An 8710-nucleotide genomic window follows, 5' to 3' on the forward strand; every position below is an offset into this window, starting at 1 on the left:
CAAATTTACAAGTTCCTCAAGGGAAAAGCTCCTCTTGGAAATGTTTTTTTAATAGTTTTCATTCCATGAATAAATGTTTTAAAGAAGAAAAAACCCTGTCATTTGTTCCATTACTGTATCTTGTTCAAAGTAATCTTTACTAGCTGGTCTAGTTTCCCAACTCCCAAGTATACTGTTCAACTAGAGTATTGTTATAGACACTCGATATTATCTAAGGCCACACACTGCTTTTTTATCAAGCATCTCCATGTGCTTCTAAAGTATCCTCACATTTCAGAGAAGCTGACCTAAACTGTGTATTGGTTTATGATTATTGCAACCAATCTTACAGAGGAAAAATTATAAACATAAACTACTTTCAATAAAAGAGTTTACTCAAGTGTGGTCATGTGGCTTTCCACAGTTGGAGGGTTGGTAACCAGCTTAATTTCCACATTGGAACAGGTTTAAGGGATGTAGAAAGTTGGAATTGCCTTATCAAAATAGTGTAGTTATTCATTATACATATTAGAGGTTCCTTGATAATAACCTTATGTGCAATAAAATGATTTTTAAATTTTTTATTTAAGGCTAATCGCTGAATTTTAAGGATGAGTCCTAGTTTTCTCCCTTAACCATGTACTGTCTTTATTTTTTCAATAAAAATATATACATTTTTCTTGATGTGGCACAGGAAAACTATATAAGTTTTCCTTATAAGTAAGTGTAAAAAAATGAGGCAGAAAAAAATTTTTAAATGAATAACTTATTTTGAAAATTCCTTTTCTTTGTCTTTGCAGGATTTTCTTTCTGATTACTCCATACAATATGCTAATTTTTGTACACACCTAATATAAGCAAGAATGCTTATAGAGTTTAGAATATTAAAATATGTTAAAATATTTTTTCTCCAAATAATTTTTGACTAAGTATTTTCAGAAAAAAATTAAAGAAAAATGTTATACAAATTTCCATTGCTAGACTGAATGGAAAGGGATGAAATAATTCAGTGGAACAGGAAAAATTTCATGCAGTTTTTATTATTACTCTCTCTTGTTGTATCATGCTTTGTCTATCTACCGATGTCTGGGGATGTCTGGGTCAAGATTTTTATTAGCAACCTAGGATTCCTGGATTAAGTAAGCCACTTGTTCAATACAACTAGAGAATCTTCAAATGTATGATAGTCTACTTCTGGGAAAAAGATCCCAGCTCAATCAGTCAATATAAGGTAATTGTCAAATTTTATAAAAACCTGATTTTAAAAAAGTCAAACAATTTACATGGTATTTGAACACCTGAGATTTTAGTAAGAAAATATTTTTTATTGAAAAGAGAAATGTGGATCAGAAGAAATAACAGAAATTATTAAACAATTTTTTCTTAGTTTTTTTCCAAGTTTTCCTTATTTATTATTTCAGCAGCTAGAAAGAACAAGAGACCCCCATAGAGCTTAAAATTCTTCAAAAGCTTGGCCTGCATAGATTAACTAAATATTTGGGACCCACTACTGATGTAAATAGTCATTTTCAATCTTAACTTTCAGAAGCATATACCTTACTATTTCCAAGGTAATTTCAAATATGCTGGTGTATTTTAAGTAAAACAGCATCTGCTTTTTTTTATTAGTAAAGACAGAAGGAAGTTAAAAGAAAGAAGGAAAGACATAGGGAAGGAGAAAGGGAGGGAGGGCAGAGGAAAGGAAGTAATTTGGATATACTAATGAAAGCTGAGAGGCTCCAGGGAGGGGCTCTCTAGAGCTTTTGCATAAAATCTTGTGATTTATGGTAGATGTACTAGAAATAGATTCCCACCTTATCTGTTTTCCCAAGACTAGTTTTAGTTTCTCTATCAATGTGTAATTCTGGTATTGAATTTTTTTCTTTTGAAAACTTTATACCAGTTGCCCAGAAGATCATAAACCTGAATTATCTTCTAACAGATTTCCTTGGTTTATGTAAAACTATTCTTGGGAAGAAGATCTGGAGTAAAGAAAATGAGAAGAAGAAAAAAAAGGCCTTTAACACAAGAAAAGATTTAAGAACTAGGCATAGAAATTACTTAAATATTCAAATTCTATGTCTTTCTACAATTTATCATGCAACCTATACAAAAATAAAGCTGAGGATATGAGTACATCCTAATACCCTAAAATTTCCTTGTGACTTTCCAAGAGGCATTATTGGAAGGAGGTGAAAGCTGACTTCATAAATGAAAAGGAATAAGAATGTAAATAAAGATCCCCTTTGAATATACTATACTAAACACTAGAGCTTGAAGTATTATTAATTACCCAGGCATGTGGGAAGATTAATGGTGTAACTATTTCCCTACACTGTTATTCTAAATATTTCAGTTTGAAATTTTAGCCTTTAAGTATTTCTTGGAAAGAAAAAAGAATAATTTTGAACTGACCTATATTAGATAAACTGAGGCACATTAAACACTTTAAGAGTTTGTTTAAACAGACATCGATTCCAATTGGGCAGCGCCAAGCTGAAAGTGGTTAGGAGTGCTCTGTGGACAGAAGCTTAGGGAAAGGCTTTTATACAGCAGACACAGAAACAAAACAAAGACATTATTCGATTGGCTATAGCTTAAGCAGTTGCCTTATTTGGGAAAGACTCGTTGGTTGTTTGTGATTGATTGTCCTTAAATTTTATTTTCTTGGATACAAGTGCATTTATAATCAACTTGGCTTAAGTTTCAAGTTTGCTAACGTAGGCTACCAAGGCATTAGAGCCACCTCAATCTAATGACATCCTTGTTCAATTACTTTAACAATTCCTCTTTTTGATGATCCTCTCATACATGAGGGACGGACCAAAAAGTTGGCATTAGTGTCATTCTCCAGTCATCATCTGGATTAAGTTAGTCTTATCTCATTATGAAACTCATAGGTTATGATGTCAAATTCATGGAAAGACTTTTTGTTGTTGTTCATCTCATTGTGCATCTTGTTTCTGTTTCTTCAAGTGCAGTGAGAACATCTGATGTACTGCTCATGGCCTTGAACACATATTTAAGACACCTGAGAAAACACAGTGCACCTGGGCGACTACAGTGATGACCAGCAGGAGGACAAGATGAAGAGACTGAAGTATCCTCCTTACCCAGGGCCCCCGTTAACCAAACCAGTTGGTGTCAAAACAAAACAAAACAAAACAAAATCAAAGGATGTACCTAAAGAGGCATCAACCTGTTTTAGCCAAGTGGCTTGTTTGTTAATTTCTTGTATTTGAGTTTCTACCATACCGGAGGTGTTGATCCCAGTGCGGCAGAAGATATTTGCTATGGCACAGATTCCTTGTTGTTAACAAGTAATCCAAAGCAATTCTATTATCTAAAAACCACCTTAGAAAGAAAGCACAGGGACTTTTGTTGTGCAGTTATGGCCTTACAGGTAAAATCAGCAATAGTTGCCAGAGTTAAGAACACGTTTCTAATCATGTTTTCATTTGCACTTACTTCAAGCCAAGGAAAGTGGTAGTCTACAGGTGATGTTCATCCAGAGGGGATTAACATCTGCTGGTAAACTTCTTTTGGATTAGTAATACCAGTTTAGAGGAATGGACCACTGCTGGGTTTCTCAGTTGTTTTGTAGTGACAGTGGTGCTGCTACAATTCCTAATTCACATTAGCCTGCATTGGCCAACCATTGAGACAGGCTGAATCATGCAAATTTATAACCGTTACCATCACAGACAAAAATCATATCCTGGCAGCAAGTACAGCAAGAATAATGATTGACTATATAGGCTTTTTTTAAGTTTGGTTTGCTGGAACTTTTCATAAGGAATCTCAGAATAGATTTTTAAAAGTCTTTTGAGGTTAAGAAGCCAGCAAAGAACTCACCATTAGACTTCACCTAAAATGCCTATAGATTTGAATGAATTGCTCACTTCCTGATGTTCCCAAAATATCCTGAGTTTTCTGTGCACACCAGGAAGTAACCTTCCTTACTCATCTCTTAAGGCTGCCAGGAATCCTGTAAGCAGGGTACCAGATGGTTTTTACAGGGTCTTTTTTGGCTCCATAAATTCAACCTTAGTTCCTTATGACTGTCTAGTCATATCTGATTCTGCACACATCTCTCTCAAATATGGCATTCCAGTCAAAGCCTTGGTAATACAACCAATGTTCCCAATTGTGTCCTGTCACAGGCAAGCTGATTCTTACTGAAATTATGTGAATAACTATCTGTATGGCCATGAAAATAAAAATTCTCACTAAGAATTTTCTGAATTCTGGAGGGGTTAGGTAGGGAGAAAGAAATAAATGTTTCAATTTTGTTCACAAAGGTATAACTTACCAAATTGCTGTAAGTTATAGATAACTTTAAAAAAAAATTTCCCTTAAGTCTGGAAAGCAAAACTTTAAAGAACCAGCAATATTTTTTTAAAAAAAGGCATAAAATTATAATTATCCCCAACAGTTCATTCAGTCCCAGATAATTAATTCTTATTCTGCTTAATCTTAGGTTAGCAGTTTATGAATTCAGTTATTCCATTAGAGTTTTAGAAATTCTTACTGAGTTCAGTGGTATGATTGTAAAGTTATCAGAAACCTATATTTGTCAGAATCCTTTCCTTGAATCTCTTTGAAGACAAAGCAGTTTTGCAAAAGCATCAGAGTAAAATAACTCTGTAAATGACAAAAAAAAAAAACAACTTAAAAATAGTCTAAGAAAACTGTCCTTTTAACAGATGAAAGAACTAAATTTTAATGTGAACTTGAAAAACTTGGGGGTTACTTTTTGTATTTCTGAGAGAATCTGTAATTTATGTAAGTGTTTATTTTTCTTTAAGGCAATTAAATACAGCTCTTTTACAAATTAATTTTGGCAATACCATCTGGAGGTAAAAAAAAAATTCACACATCTGTAACGTGTGTATATTGCCATACAGAAACATACAGACAGATACAAACAGAAATCTTATAGATTTGTTTAAAATTTTTAGCTATGAGACAGGTACCATAATATAAAACTCACTGGTTTATAAAAAGAACATTTGAATCCAAATTGTGTTTCTGGTGGTGGTAATAAAAATTAAAATTTCCCACTAACATGACTAAAGCTTTTCACTAATATTTGTGGAGAAGACTTTCAAGATGTTTTCATTTGCTTTTTTAAAGAATCGAGGCAATTTTTGATTCATTTAGTCTTAGAAGCTTCTGCATACCAATCAAAAACACATCCCATTATTTTGGGGAAGTTTGGAACCCCTATTTCTCTGTGTACCTCATAAACGGATAAGCTCATCTAGATTTAAGTTCCCCAAAATGATCACAGTAATTCAAGATTATCTTTGGTAATGTTAACCCACTTGTTCAGACAAACACACGTTCTGTACCTATGGTTTTTATCCATATATTTAGCTAGAGTCCCAGATGGAGGAGTCTCAGACTCTCTGGACTTGGAGGAATCCATTATCTTTTTCCTTTCTCTAAAACAAAATTTTACCAACCTGAGACATCATACTGGACCCAGTTCAATTTAAGTCAGATGCAGTCTAACTTCAGAATCAATTCGGAAAAAGAAATGCTCAAATAAAGATAGAGAGCTCATAACACAAAATCAGTGGAGCTCAGATCTGAGACAAACTTACCTGCAACCCTCAGGCATGGTGCAATCAGCTCCGGAGGTACCATAGAGAGGCTCCTTTTAACAACAGAATTGTTAAAAGATAAACTGAAGCACGTTAAAATTTTCAAGAGTCTATTTAAACAAGCCTGGTTTGAATTGGGCAATCCCAAATCAAAAGTGCTTAGGAGGGATCTTAATACTTACCCCCAGTGGTTTGGCAGTCCTACCCCCCAAAATGTCCATAGTCTAATCTTCAGGACCTGTGAATATGTTGCCTTCCAAGGTAAAAGAGACTCTACAGATATAATCAACGTTTAAAACCTTGACATGAAGAGATTATCCTGTATTATTCAGATGGGCTCAATTTAATTCCGTAAGTTCTTAAAAACAGAGTCCTTCTGGCTGCAAACAATCAGAAAGAAAAAGAGCCTATTTTTGAAAATGATCAAGAGCAAGTTCTTAAAGGAATAGAGTTTAATCTGTCTTTATTATTTCTTTATCTTTGGAAAAATAATTTCTAAAGAAAAAGAATAAATTAAAAAAAATAGAAACCCCAGTCAGTGGTCTTAATAATTTTTCTTTAACTCAAGTATTTTACATAGTGAAAGAACAAACATTTTGCAAAATATTCTAATTGTTTTTATAATCTTTGTATTAGAGGGAACCACAACGTGGTAAAAACATTTAAACATTATTAAAATAGTTGATTCTTTTGTAAGAGGGATAATGACCAAGTATTGACAGTTTAGCTAGTTTAGTTTGAATCAAAGATGACTTAAGTAGGGATGATTACATCTCTGAACTGAAAATTTCTGGCCTTTAGAGGAAGTAGAAGCCTTAGGAGAAATAGTGTAAATAATTGCACTTCACAAAACATGCCTAAATATCCATGCAGGCATTTACATACATCACTTGCCTGTCCCACGTATAAGTGTATTTGGTTTGCCTGCTTCCAGTATTAGATAAACTTGGTTTATGTCATTGCATTATTTTCTTTCTTTCTTAACTCCTTCATCCAATGCTAAACTAATTCTTAATGGAAAGGAACATTTTCTTTCTGTTTTGTTCCCCTACACAATAAACACTCGATACATCGTTGACTGACTTCTCAAGGTAACGGAAGTAGAAACCACATTTTCAGAGACAAAAATTTTTCTTGAAACCTCAAATACAATATTACTTTAGCTACACTGAATTCATTTAGTACCTTTATTCCTGGGAGATAAAGCCAACCTACATCGACTGTGAAGCATCTTCACACCTGTCTGATGTGGAGGTAGAATGTAGGGCACACGATAACAATATGCTTGCCTTAATAACCCAAACAAAACATTCTTGTGCAAAATTTTAAAAAGATATTTCAAGTAGGGCTAGGCAATGGCTCTCCAACTTGAATGTGCCTAACCATCATATGAAATATATAGAATATGCAGATTCCTGGGTCTCCAGCTTCAGAATATGATGTTTCCAATACAGGTTGTCAGGGGACCACACTTTGATGCCAAAACCAAAAACAAACTAAACAAAACCAAGTGAGTAGACTCACCTGGGGAAAAAAAAAAAAAAAAAAAGCAGTTGAGTGAGGTAGATCATTTTTCTATAAGAAAAGTTTACCAGATAACTCTTACCCAAGGTAACAAGCATAATCTTAATCTCTAAGGGTTTTTTCTCCCCTACTGTGTTTAAAACACCCTAAGATGTCTTCAATTTCCTTCAAGGAAAACCATGTGTGCTTGTTGCATCGCCATGATGCCTGTCTATTATAGACTAGATTGAGCTCATCTGCGAAAAGTTTTAAACCATGAGCTGCATTGGACGGATATGAGAATATGAGAGCCATGGGGCTAAGGCACTATCCCACTGCAGACGCTGATCTGGGACGGATAGCCATGTGCCCTAAGACAAGGATTCCATTATCTCAAGAAGGGAAGGACTGAAACCCCCGGTGTTTTTCTGTGTAGGTACAAATGTGTGTGTGGATTTCTGAAAATGGCATGGCAGATCGGAGGATGCAAGCAGAGAGGACCGTATGTGACACCAAAATAAAACCAAAAATACACAAAAAACACTACCAGTTCTTCGTGAAGCATGTGTGTTTCCAGAGTGAGGATGAGTTTACAGACATCAGAGGTCATCTTATCCTGATTCCACTACTTCTCTAGCAATGAAGTATGTGGTCATTCGCAAATTGTTCTAAGCATGATTTTTCTTATTGTAAAAATGAAGGTAATAATAAACAAGAGACAATTTATCTGGATGTCTAAACACTGGAATCACCACCAAAATGGAATTGTCCTAAAAAGTTTTCTATAAAAATAGTCTTATGCAAAAAATCTTTAAAAGTCACAGGCTAAGTAATACTCTCTTATCCCTTTCAATATGCTTCACAAGGTTTATTAACACAAGAATAAGTTTAAATATGTGGGCATATGTATAACGCTTTAAATTAGAGCAAGTTTCTCCTTTAGCTCTGCTGATTTCATTTGAGTTTATAGTTACTGTTCATTATGAGCAGCATCTGCTTTATTGAACAAATCAATAAATCAATTAGGACCACAGAGCATGAGCTAGCAAAATAGCACAAATTCCAAAGCTTAGGGAGGTGTATGTGAATTCTTCCGGTTAATTCTAAGGAAATGTAGTAAAAAGAGCACTAAATTGGGTATCAAGAGACTTGGGTTCCTTAGATTAACACCTGTCATGGATTTCTTGGGCAAGTCATTTTCAACAGAAATATGAAAAAGCAGCTATATGCAAATAGTTTACACGGATTGTTATGGAACAGTAGTTCTTGTTTTCCAAAGGAAATCAAACTCATTTCAGCTGTAAGAGTCAGAAAATGCAGGACCATACCTTTATTTAGGCTAGGATCCAGGGAAGTGCTACCTGCTGTGTCCCTTTTACTCCTCCTCCTATTCTTCCATAAAGCCTCACCACCCAATGAAAGAAACATCTGAGGCAGATCAGTGGGATCCTACACATTATTTTTTGAAAACCACTGTTAATGTCTAAAACACTGTTCATATCTAATTTTGTTGGGTTTTGGAATATTTGAGCTAAAATATTTTTCTGTCTGATATTTTATCTGGATAACTTTATTTATACAGCATAGTTTGGATTCATATGTTATTACACACACACACA

The 8710-nt window shown here is 34.3% G+C and overlaps 1 long non-coding RNA gene across 1 annotated transcript in view; it reads left to right on the plus strand.

Moving 5' to 3' along the window:
• LOC309668031 overlaps positions 1 to 7563 on the plus strand; it is a 52700-nt gene extending 45137 nt beyond the window's left edge. The window contains exon 3 of the long non-coding RNA XR_014268036.1: positions 2956 to 7563. This is a non-coding gene — a long non-coding RNA (uncharacterized lncRNA). The remainder of the gene's footprint in view (positions 1 to 2955) is intronic.
• The last annotated feature ends 1147 nt before the right edge of the window (positions 7564 to 8710 follow it).

Source organism: Balaenoptera physalus (assembly GCF_965194825.1).
Source record: "Balaenoptera physalus genome assembly, chromosome: 10".
Lineage (NCBI taxonomy): Eukaryota > Metazoa > Chordata > Mammalia > Artiodactyla > Balaenopteridae > Balaenoptera > Balaenoptera physalus.